Source organism: Lepidochelys kempii, chromosome 6 (assembly GCF_965140285.1).
Source record: "Lepidochelys kempii isolate rLepKem1 chromosome 6, rLepKem1.hap1, whole genome shotgun sequence".
NCBI lineage: Eukaryota > Metazoa > Chordata > Testudines > Cheloniidae > Lepidochelys > Lepidochelys kempii.
The window spans coordinates 127,928,524-127,940,713 of NC_136385.1; the positions used below are offsets into that span (position 1 = coordinate 127,928,524).

Here is a 12,190-nt window from a genome sequence, read left to right on the forward strand (position 1 = left end):
TCCATCAGCTATGGAAGAAGTCAGGGCCAGATTAAGACACAGGCACTACTGCCCCATATCTGTGGCCCCGGCTCCTGGAGTCACATAATTACATCAAAATCTCATTTTTTGCTGGGGGAAAAAGAAAGTAAGTTGCCTATCCTCATGGTCTTAAAGGATAGCTTGAAAACATGAACCAAGTGTAATCAGTGCAATGATGTCTGTCTGAGTTTGCAGAGAGCCTGAAACAATGGCTCTGAGATGTGCGAACTGTCCCGTGCATTTCAGTGGAGTGGTACCTCCAAAACACACTTGTCTGGGCCTCCCAGCAGGGGCTTCTCTGTGTGGCTGGAGAAGAAAAGGGCAGTGGACTCAGCCCACTGCCCAACCAGATACACCCCTGTGCTGAAGTATGTACTGGGGGGGGCCCACTTCTCTGGGAGGGTAGGCAAAGAAGGCACATTCAGTGATGCCCCTGAGGGGAACTGGAACCCCTTGCTGCTACCTCTGCCTCTCTGGGTGGGGATGGGGACTCCCTGCCACCACTTCTCCAGGGGTAGGCAGTGGGGACAGAATGAGCGGGGCAGAGCCACAGGGTGAGGTGAGGTGGCCCTGTAGTGTCGTGTGCCTTGGCCCTGGATTGGTTTAATCTGCCTCTGGGAGAAGCTGAAAGAAGCTATAGCCCAAAGGCCTGGGGTTCTTCTCCATCTGACAGCACCATTTCCAAGATCGGGGAGGCACAGCAAAACAGGGGTGATGGGACCTGAAGACTTAGAAAGATGTAAATATTGACTGGAAGAGCCACTCCATCATAAAGCCTTGAGCCAACTCCTGCAGTCAGCTGACCAGGCCAGCATCCAGGAGAATTCCTTCAGGTGGGGGCGTTTAAAGCCCAGTGATTCAAGAAGAGGATAGTTACAGGAGTTCTCCTGCTCCTTGGCACCTCTGTACCTGGCTGATGTGGGGCCCAATGAACCAGTGCAAAGGGAGTGTCACACGATACCCAGTCAGAAGGGTAACACTTCACACTTCCTTTGCACAAGACATAGAGCAACCATGATTTAAGCCTGTGTGGAGGCTCTTGTGGTACGCTGATCCTTCTTCGGAATGGATGGCCTCAGAATAGAAGGCTTGCCAAGGAGCTAGGATCCTACCTGTTGGGTCTACCAGAGGATGACTAGAATGGATGTAAACAGCTACAGAGCCCCCAGGCTGGTGGCTGACCTCTGGGCATGTGCATGGTACTTATGACCACAGCTGGGAAGCACAGCAAGGCCATGAGCTTGCAAACTTCTCTACATGGATGGACCACCTGGGGGCAGGTGCAGGGGCCTTCCAAGCCTGGAGAAATTTGTAGGATTGGGGCCCACAGTACTTGTAGTCTCTAAGGCAGTGCCTATTCACATAGCCTGGGGAAGCTGTTGTAAACTCTTCTCAGCTAGAAATCACTTGTATATGTTACAAGAGCCTTCCAGAGCTTGCAGAGCTGGGAAGATCATGAATGTTTTCAATGGGAACAAGCCCAAGAAGCAAAGAGAAAATGCAGGATTATAAAATAAATCACTTGACAGCATCCTGTATTCTCTGTTTAACGGAGACTATAAACGTACATTTGGACCAAAATGTGAATTTGGTAAACAAAAGCAATTGTAAACCTTAGAGCCAATAGGAATGTTTCCACAACTGAAATGTATCCAGTGAAAACAGTTTTTAAACAAATAAACCATTCCCTTACAATGTTTGAAATCCAGCACTCACTGAAAGTAAAACTGACAATGAACGAAAGCGAAACCGGCTTCAGTGATCTGTCACGATCCAAGCTGAGTGAACTGCAACAGGCAAATAAAGACCATATACAGAGCCCGTTAAACTGGGCACTGGCCCCTGGAAGGTGGGCTGTGTTGGCAGGCTCTGTGAAGGCATGGGGTTCACCTGCATTTACTGGACTGTGGCCTTGTATTGTAAAAATCCTTTCACTTGTATTAAGATGTTACTAGTAAGAGAGGTAAAGGCCCAGTTTCGAGCATAGATACATTTGAGGATCTGGAACAAAGACATTTGCTTCCCTACATAGTCAGGTCAACATAAGCCACCTTGTATCGACCTAGTTCTGTGTTTGTCTACACTTCAATTTGTGTCCCACCAATGTAAGTGACTTGTTACATGATGGAGCAACACAACCTCCCCGAGTGGCATTGAGCCATGCTTGGTCAACGTACTGAGGTCGACACAGTGCATACTTATGCGGACCATAACAGTCCTCCAGCAACTATCCCACAATCCCTGACACTGACCACTCTGGTCACAATTGTGAACTCCACTGCCCAGGGCTCTCAGAGACCAGAAGCTTCCCCTTAAAGTCCTGTGAATTTTTTTAATGCTTTTTCCTGGTTGTCCAGCTTGGTGAGCACTGAGCAGCTCTTCATTGCTGTGTACAGCTGCCCACAAGTACATAAGAGCAGCCATACTGGGGTAGACCAAAGGTCCACCTAGCCCAGTAGCCTGTCTTCCGACAGCGCCATGCCAGCTACACACTGCGGACGTATTCCAGCTGGGAGCAGACAGGAGCTATTGGATCTCCTGTGTGTCACGGCTACGGCCCAGCCACAGAGATAGGGACATCTATGAGTGGGTTGCACAGGGGATGCAGGAGACGGGGCACAACAGGGACCAGCAGCCGTGCCACATGAAAGCACGGGAACTGCGGCAGGCCGATCCGAAGGCCGGGGAGGTCAACAGTCAATCTGATGTTGAGCCTCAGACCTGCCGCTTTTACAAAGAGCTGCACGCCATCCTTGGCCGTGGCCTTCACCGCCATCCCACGCACCGCGGCGGAGACCTCAGAGGAGCCTGAGACACAGACTCAGGCCGTGAAGAGCAAGGAGGAGGAGGAGGAGCCGGGGTGCTGAGAGCCATTGAACCACACTGGAAACCCTGAATAAGACAGAAACCACTTCAAGCCGGGGGGGTGCCGCAGCACTCCCAGCACCCACGGGAGGAGGATGGGGTACATGCCGGTGTAAGCAGCGCTATTTTGACCCGAGGGCTTCGCCCCTCAACTTAGCCACTGCCTCTTGGGGAGGCGGAGCACCGGGGGGTCTTCACCACGCGGTGCAGTGGCCGCCGGGGTCGTGTAGACAAGCCCTGCGACGGTCCCCGCCTTGGGGCAGCGCCCCACACAAGCAGGCTCCCGGGCTAGCGCTGGGCAGACGGAGAGCGACCGGCAGGGATAAATAGGGGGCAGGCAGCAGGCAGGGCTCGGCCCGGCTCTCAGCACCCGGGTGGGTTTCGCGGGGGGGGGCCTTTCTGGCGGAGCCGGGCCGCTGCTGGGGGTCAGACGCGGGGAGGGGGCGAAGCAGCCCCAGCTTCCCCGCCGGCTCCTCGCCTGCCCTGCCCCGCGGGGCGGGGGCTCCGGCTGCGGCTCCGGCTCCGGCTCCGGCTGCGGCAGCTCCGCCCCGGCGGGCGGTGCCCGGCCCGTCCCCGCCCCGCTCGGCCTGGCGCCGGCTGCCTCCCCATTGCAGCGCTCGGGCAACGGCCCCGGCACCGCGCGGGGAGCCGGAGCGAGCCGCCCGGCCGGGCATGGGAGCGGGGGCGGCGGCCGGGCGCGCAGGGCTCTGAAGCGGGTACGGGGCACGGGGCGCGGGGCTGGGGAGGGAGGAGGCCTCGGGGGAGCGGGCTCGGTGGGTGCAGGGGTGGGGTGCATGGCGGGAGCTGGCTGGGTGGGCGTGGACGGGGGAGGGGTGCCCTGGGGTGCATTGAGGGGGAGGGAGCTGGCTGGGTGGGGTGCCCTGGGGTGCATTGAGGGGGAGGGAGCTGGCTGGGTGGGGTGCCCTGGGGTGCATTGAGGGGGAGGGAGCTGGCTGGGTGGGGTGCACGGGGAGGGATGGAGTGCCCTGGGGTGCATTGAGAGGGAGGGAGCTGGCTGGGTGGGGTACACGGGGAGGGATGGAGTGCCCTGGGGTGCATTGAGGGGGAGGGAGCTGGCTGGGTGGGGTGCCCTGGGGTGCATTGAGGGGGAGGGAGCTGGCTGGGTGGGGTGCCCTGGGGTGCATTGAGGGGGAGGGAGCTGGCTGGGTGGGGTGCCCTGGGGTGCACTGAGGGGGAGGGAGCTGGCTGGGTGGGCGCGCACAGGAGAGGGGTGCCCTGGGGTGCATTGAGAGGGAGGGAGCTGGCTGGGTGGGGTGCACGGGGAGGGATGGAGTGCACTGGGGTGCACTGAGGGGGAGGGAGCTGGCTGGGTGGGGTACCTTGGGGTGCCTTGAGGGGGAGGGAGCTGGCTGGGTGGGGTGCACGGGGAGGGATGGAGTGCCCTGGGGTGCATTGAGAGGGAGGGAGCTGGCTGGGTGGGGTGCCCTGGGGTGCATTGAGGGGGAGGGAGCTGGCTGGGTGGGTTGCACGGGGAGGGATGGAGTGCCCTGGGGTGCACTGAGGGGGAGGGAGCTGGCTGGGTGGGCGCACACAGGAGAGGGGTGCCCTGGGGTGCATTGAGAGGGAGGGAGCTGGCTGGGTGGGGTGCACGGGGAGGGATGGAGTGCACTGGGGTGCATTGAGAGGGAGGGAGCTGGCTGGGTGGGGTACCTTGGGGTGCCTTGAGGGGGAGGGAGCTGGCTGGGTGGGGTGCACGGGGAGGGATGGTGTGCACTGGGGTGCATTGAGGGGGAGGGAGCTGGCTGGGTGGGGTGCACAGAGTGAATCTAGGGATGGGAGCAGCAGGAGGGTGGATTGGATAGAGCGGGCAGAGAGTGCGGCAGGGGGATGCATTGAAGGTGGGAGAAGTGTGCACTGAGGAGAGGGGGAGCGGAGGAAGGGAGGGGGAGCTAGTGGGTGAGTGAAGGGAGAGGAGCATTGATGGGGGGAAGCAGAGGAAGGGGGCGGGGGGAGAAGGGAGCAGAGGAAGGGGAAGGGGCAGGGGCAGGGGAGCCGGTGGGGAGGGGTGCATTCAGCTGGCAGTAGCTTGCCGCTCCCTCCCTTTTGTAAAGCTGCCTCCTTAGAGATGTTAATGCTGTGTGTGCTGTCCCCCTGCAGGCTCCTGTGAAGGACGCTGGCCCAGAACAGCGGCAGGGGCTTGGGGTGCATTGTACCCTCCTGAAGCGCTAACAAAAGCCTCCCCCTTTGCTTTGCCGTGGCACTCGGGGTGCAGGCGGCTGCTGTGCGAGAGCTTCGTTCACAGGAAGGTGAGTGAGGGCGTGGGGGGGGGAGACATGGCTCAGGGGTCTGATCCTCGTTGCTGGCCAGCTTTACACCAGTGTAACTCCATTAACTGCAACCGGGTTGCTCCTGGCTCATGCTCGTGTAGGTGAGAGCACAGCTGGGACATGCCCCTGTTTGGCTGCCTGCACTGGCTGCGTGGGTTGAGGACATTGCCCGGGTTGCTAAGGATGGACAGTGATGCTTTGTTTGTACTGGAAGAGAGCAAAGCCCGTGCACGCAAGATTCACATAGTCACTTTTCTTTGCCGTTCGAGACCCCGTCTTGTCCCTGCGTGGGATTAACTTGAGGTGAGGGGGAGAATAAGCACCTTCTCTGGGATATTTGGCTGGAATAGATCCGAAACCCTCCTCCTTAATGCTATTAATAACGCTGTCCATCCTGAAGGAACTGGCTGGCTTTTCACCATTAATGCTGGTGTCTCTTTGCATTTCACTGGGCTTGGACAATAGAAACCGGCTAGTCAGTTTCATTGTTGTTGCTTGCCCATTGCCTGCTCTGGCTGCCCAGGTTTGAGTTTGGTTGGAATCCAGATGAGCTCTGTTTTTTATTGATAGACTCAAAACCCTGAGGCCATTTCCATGAAAAGATGTTTGTTTGTTAGTTTGTTTTTTAAAAATATAAATTTGGGGCCCAAGCTACTTGACTCTACACTTAAAGAAACAGATGGTCGCTGCCTTCTAGGTTTTCATAATACTGGTTGTCTAGTGATTGATCTGTTACTGAAAGCAAAGCTACTCTGAAACCTAAGTTTACAGACAGCATCTTCTGTCTGGTAGTAAAACATGAGCTCTTTAAGATTTTGGACAATCTAGAAAGGTGTTTCACAGAAGACAGGACACAGAGAGGCAGCTGCGAACAAGGAGGAAATCCTCACACATCCTAGTCCCTGTTTCTGCAGTTTGATCTGCTGGGGCACACCCCTGCCATTGCATAGATTCCACTGCAGGATTGGGGCCCAGAAATGGCATGTAAGCCTGGCGCATCAGCCTAGCAGAACTGTAAAGTGAGAGAGGGAACGCATGGGGTTTTACCTGCTGGCTGAATTTAATTCTTTTTTCTTTGTTTTTAATCCTTTGAACCTTCTTGGATTTTCATTTGCCCAACTGAGGGGAAAATGGTAATAAAAAGGTTATGGTGCTAAAAAGCCTGATTCCTGCCAGTCAGTAGATGCTCAGTGTTATGGCAGTGAGTCAGCATTGATAGGCTAGGGAGAGACAAAAGACTTATCAGAGCAAGTACTGGGTTGAGAACTCCTTGCAAATTACGTAATTGCTTATTTCCAGACAAATGGGATGTTGTGGGATATATCTGCGCTTGCTTTGTTTACTTTGAAAATAATTAGCTCTGTGTATATACCTTGGGTTTTAGCACACAAAGGGTTTCTAAAGTTCTTGCAGTGTGCAAATTGCAGGAGTTCTATAATCAAAACAGATGGGCACATTGTTTTTTCTTATTGATGTGAAGGCTTATTATTGAGGCTATTACAATGCAAATACAGAAGTGTTGTGAATATTCAAAACCGTGCTCTTCTTTCTGAGCTATTAACATACATTCATAGCACTTTATACACAATTTCTCCTTTGCTTGTCTGTCAGGGAGTTGGCAGAGAAAGGGAATTCTGCTAACTTTAAAAGGCTTTAATAGTTTTATTGGAAATACAGGCTGTGTTGAATAATTAGATGGGGGAACATGGTGCTAAATGAGGGTGAGGTTCACAGTGACTAGTATCGGGCTACAAAAATTATTAGTATACTCAATGGGAAAGTGCAGATGCCAGATGTAGAACTGACTTTGGTAGTGAACCTTGAAGAGAGTTCAATGTGTTGTAAAGTGACTTATTGATACTAAGGTGCCATTTGCAAAATTGCCTTTTGGGGTTCCCCCCCCTTTGGCTTCTCTGCCCCCTTTGCCTTTTTACATTGTCTGGCCTGTCAGGGAACTGTTGCTCTCGTGAGATGAAATAAGGTACTGCAGGACTGAGAGGCATGGATTTATTTTAGAAATTACCCTGAAACGCATAAAGAACAAAGAGCCTGAGTTTGCAGACTAGATATCTTGGAAGTAGGGGGTGAATCATGCCAGGGTAGACACTGCTCCCGATGGATGGGAGAGAGTTTGTTAACTGGGAGAGATAACGACTTTAGATAAGACAACCCAATTACAGACCTTTCAGTGAGCTCAAATATCAGTCATTTCAATTGATGGCTTTTTACCTTGTGAAAAGGCCCTTTTTTTAAACATGACCATTTTTTTTCTCCTCCTAGCCATATGCATGTGTAATTCCTATTGTCCAATCAGTGGAAAGAGAAGACTAAGTTACAGTTTAACCTGTCACACTATGATCTTGCTTTTCAGTGTGGGAGGAGTGCTGCAAAAATGGCTTCTTGTCTTCTGAAATTAATGTTCTTGTTTTGATGGTGGTTTAGGATACAGCACTCTAATAAGAATGTCTAACTGACAATCATTCAAATCTGCAAAGCAGTGAAGACTAATGGCAAAAACATAGGTACCCTATCATTGCTATTTCTTGAAAGGAATTACTTTTGTGATCCTTTGCAGGATAGCTTATTTATAAATATAAAAAAAATTAGGGTCTTAGAGAAATTTTGGAGCAACATAACTTAAATGGACAGGATTGAATGTGGCCATGAAAACAAAAAATTATGGTAAATGATATTCCTTAAAGGAAAGTGGCCAATGCACTGTTACCTATAGCAACATTACCTTGTTGTTGTTTACAGACTTAGAAGTGTAGTATTCATTTGTGCTGTGCTAATTGTATTATTCTTACCTGATCATGTTACTGGTTGATCAGGTAAATCTGCCTCTTATTAGTTTTATACAAAAACTTGAAGTTTGGTATTGATTCGAGAGCTTACCATTCTAAGTAGCTGTCCTCTCTGGAGCCTGTGTTATTAAATTTAGCTTGAAATTTAGTTGTATCAGGTCTCGGCAACATATATTGTGAAGGTTATCTGGTTCTCTTGAGAAGGTAGATTTAATCTAAGAGGTCTGGAACTTAGCAGGAAGGTTGAATTAGTCTCCTCCACAATAAAAATATTTTCCTTTCATCCTCCATACAAGTGATTCTTACTGTGATGCTTCACAAAACGTATGTGTAGGGTAGGGAGATACCTTCATTATAAATATTTATTATAATATCCAACATTTTTTCCTAAGCTTATTTGTGGATAAGAATCTCCCATAAAACTTCCCTGATGCTAACTGGAAATTTGCTACACTGTCAATTTCTGTTGGTGGATTTGTTCCTTCTAAAAGTTTCACCGTCTTCTAGCTTTTGTGCTTTGCGAATACTTTTAAGGGCTGAAGCCACCTTGAGGCTCTGATGAACGAAGAGCCATCATTACGTTAAAGCAGATAAATCTTCTGGTTTTCCTTACTGAACCATCTGTTCAAACTTTTAATTTTGGGAGAGTAAATACAAGGACCTCAGTGCTGTAAAACAGATACAATGAAGGGTTGAATGTGAGGCTGACCAAAACTATGTTATCAAAATAACCCCCCTCGATATTTTTATATATATATATATATATATATATATATATATATTAAAAAAAACTTGGAGACTGCATCTCGCAGCTAGGGAGTGATCCCTGCAGCTTTTATTATGCACTAGTATGGGGAGCGATTGAGCGGTGAAGACAAGCCAGACATTCCATCCAGCTCAGCTGCTGGGCCATCTGGAGGGGAGATAAAGGGCCTGAGTTTAACTCTGGCTTTGTATTTTTGTTTTGTTTCCCCCCCTCCCCCCCCAGGCCCTCTTTCCCCTGCCAATCTGCCTTCTCTCACATCTCCCCCACCGCTCCCAACGGAACGTAACCCTCAGCTGTGACCCAAAATCAATTTGTGCCCTTGAAATTGCTGGTGGTTCGAAGCTCACTTCAGTACAGGGTTCTGCTACTGCTGGCTTCGTTAACTTGGCTGCTTGGTGGTGGTTCGCACGCTCCGTGGCTTTTCCGGGGCCAGTTGATGTTGTCCGCTCACGAGGTAAGAGCTCTTTAAGCACTGCTGAATAAGGCAGAGAGATGAGCAGGCATCTTGACTCACTTTACAGAGTGTCCTGTGTTCTGGAGCCTGGATTATAAACTGGAGGGTGTGTGGGGGCGGCTGCCCCAGCCTCTCTGGTTGGCTGCAGCTGAAGATGATTATTAGATGGTCTACGGAAAGGTGAATTACCTTCCACTTCTATATCTATTTAAAGCTGTTGAGGTATTGCAGGAAAACATTCAATTCCTCTGCCATGCTTTCCTGGCGAGTGGGGGAACGGAACACGTTCTTTCTGAAGCTGGAGAGAGACTGCTAAGATTTCTGAGTTTTTAACTCGAAGTATTCCCAGATCTTTCCCCTACCATGGTTCCGAAATAGGCCTTGTGGTATGTCTAAAAGATCACTCAACTCTCGCCTCACCGGCCAACAGAGACAACGATTTAGGGTTTGCTGTGCCAACAATGCCAGCCTGCATTGCCCATCGGTCTGACTTTTTCCCCAACACCTTTGCACTTTGTCCCGTCCCTTATGCGTAAGTGGAGCTCCCTGTAAAAATCCACAATGCATACAGAACACTGGACAATAGGTGGGGAGCTGGTATGCTGTGACTGCTAAGTATTGCAATAATCATATTGGTCTCACTGTTCCTTTGGCCTCCCCCCCCCCCCCCACGTCTGTCCATACCCACCTGTTATCTCATCGTATACTTGCATTATAAACTTTTTGGTGGAGGGACCATCCTTCTGATAGATGCATGTGCAGCACCTAGCACAATAGGTTCCTGACTGGGACCCCTAGGTCGGACCACAGTACAAATAATAACAGCCCATTATGGAAATTCTTTTACCACTAGCCCCCTCCTTTTTTTAAATTTGGGGCCTTTCAATGCTGCATCTGACTGCAGCTGCCATGGTGCAACACATGGGCAAAGCTGTCTTTAAGGGCTGGTTAAAGCAATGAAGTTTTATTGTGTCTGAGCACAGTTTATTCCTGGGGGAATTCTGTGCCAAAAAATTAAAAATTCTGCGCACAATATTTTAAAATTCTGCCTATTTTAGTTGTCGAAATAACTCTATATAGTCAGGCCAGTTTCAATTATTTTTGGTAATACAGACAACAACAAAAATTCCCCCAGGAGTAGACCGTTAAAGAAACCCCTATGACAACCCAGTTCCTGTTTCTCTGCCCCCTTCCCCTCAGAGCCCAGCTGCAGGGCCCCTCCCGGCCTAGACACCAATACCTCCTACTTCCAGAGCCCAGCCGCGGGGCACCCCCCCAGCCCAGACACCCGCACCCCCTCACCCCCCAGAGCCCAGCTATGGGGCATCCTTCCAGCCTAGACACCCGCACCCCCTATTTTCTAGAGCCCACCTGCAGGGGCCTCCCTAGCTCAGACACCTCAGCCCCTCCCCTAATCCCAGGCATCTAGAGGGAGAAACAGCCTGATGCTGGGTCCTGGGTTTGTACAGAGTTTCCTGCATGTCACCCCCTTCCTTCAGGGCATGCCAGCAACTTCAGCTGCTAGGAACTTTCCAACTCCACCTCTCTTCTCCCCCGCCACGCCCCTGGCAATACCTTCTATTTGAGAGCTGAGCTGTGATGGGTCCAGCTGCCCCTGATGGCAGCCAGCAGCTCTGCAGCCCATTTCTGCGAGGGGAAAAAGGAAATTCTGCGCAGAACATTAATTCTGCACAAATTCTGCATTTCGCAGTATTCCCCCAGGGGTAACAGATGTCAACAGTGGTGTTAGCTGCCAAACTTCTGAACATGATTCATCCCAGGCTGCGATGACTTCTGAACAGAGGTCAGCATCATGTCAGCTAACATGAGGGTTCAGACACAGTGTAGGCCTGGCCTAAGATGGGAAGAACCCAAACCATTTAGAGTCTTGTAGTTGAAACGCATGGCCGTGTATTGCACCAAACTTGTCTATGCTTGAAATGCTACAGCGTTACATTGTAGCGCTTCATGTAGACGCTATCTACGCTGGCAGGAGGGTCATAGGTAATCCACCTCCCCGAGACGTTAGCACTGTCTACAAAAGGGACTTAGGTCGGCTTAACTGGGTCACTCAGAGGGGTGGATTTTTCACACCCCTGAGCCACGTAGCTGGGTCAATCTAGTTTTCTTGTGTAGAACAGCCCTATAAGGCAATGCAGACTGGAGTTCAGATGTCACATGTTCCTTGTGGGAAGTGCTGGCTAAGGACTGCATTCTGCAGCTTCAGAGCTGTCTGCAGGTGTAGGTCCGTGCTGAGTGCACTCTAGTAAGTAAGTCTGGAGCTGACAGTGGCATAGGTCTGCCTCTGAAGGTAAAAGTCACAATCTCTTTGTGCAGCAGGTTTGCTTCTTTGAGGCCTTGACCCCAAAGAGAGTTGTGAAAATCTGTTCTAAGGGATCATGATCTTCTGGAGAAGCTAGGATTTCATTCTACAAGCTTTCTAGCTGTTCTGATTGCAAAGAAAACCTTCTGACTCTGTTCTGGTACAGCGGTTTGAGTTTACTGAATGGTCCAGATACTATAGAGATGAGCATATATCACTGGGGAACGTAGCAGTCACAAAAATCTCTCTTCTGCCTCTCTTCCCCCTCCCCTGGCATTTCCCTTTAAATTGCAGGGAACATGGTTTTGTGGCTATAGGCTAGTAGGTTGATGTAAATTTTTCCCCAAGCTCTGAACTGGATGTAAATATCTACTCCCTCAAGTGCTTTTTGTCGCACCACCAAACAGGTGTCGGTTGCAGCATTTGGGGTTTTTTGGTTTGGTTTGGATTGGTGGTTTGTTGCTGTTGCTGAAACCGTGTGAAGGATTTTGGGATATGGATTCACAAAAGGAAGAACAGGTGACCTGGGGTGCTTGATGGCAGAGGTTGAGAACCCCTGCTGTAGCCACGCGTGTTGCCTTTAAACAGCCTGAGAGCCAAGAAGAGACTGTCTCATCCACGCAATTCAGTGTGTCTGAGCCAGGTTCTGTCAGACCGTGTCTGCTACCC

General features: G+C 50.9%; 1 protein-coding gene across 8 annotated transcripts in view; it reads left to right on the forward strand.

Moving 5' to 3' along the window:
• The first annotated feature begins 3,507 nt into the window (after positions 1–3,507).
• The window catches only part of NIN (ninein), a 105,605-nt gene continuing 96,922 nt past the window's right edge, over positions 3,508–12,190 (forward strand). For 7 of the 8 annotated variants that reach the window (XM_073350189.1, XM_073350181.1, XM_073350190.1 and 4 more), the window contains exon 1: positions 5,074–5,153. The gene's annotated coding sequence lies outside the window, so the exon portion shown is untranslated. Of the gene's footprint in view, positions 3,603–5,004; positions 5,154–12,190 lie in introns of those variants that run through there. The other variant, XM_073350184.1, reaches the window with a different exon arrangement.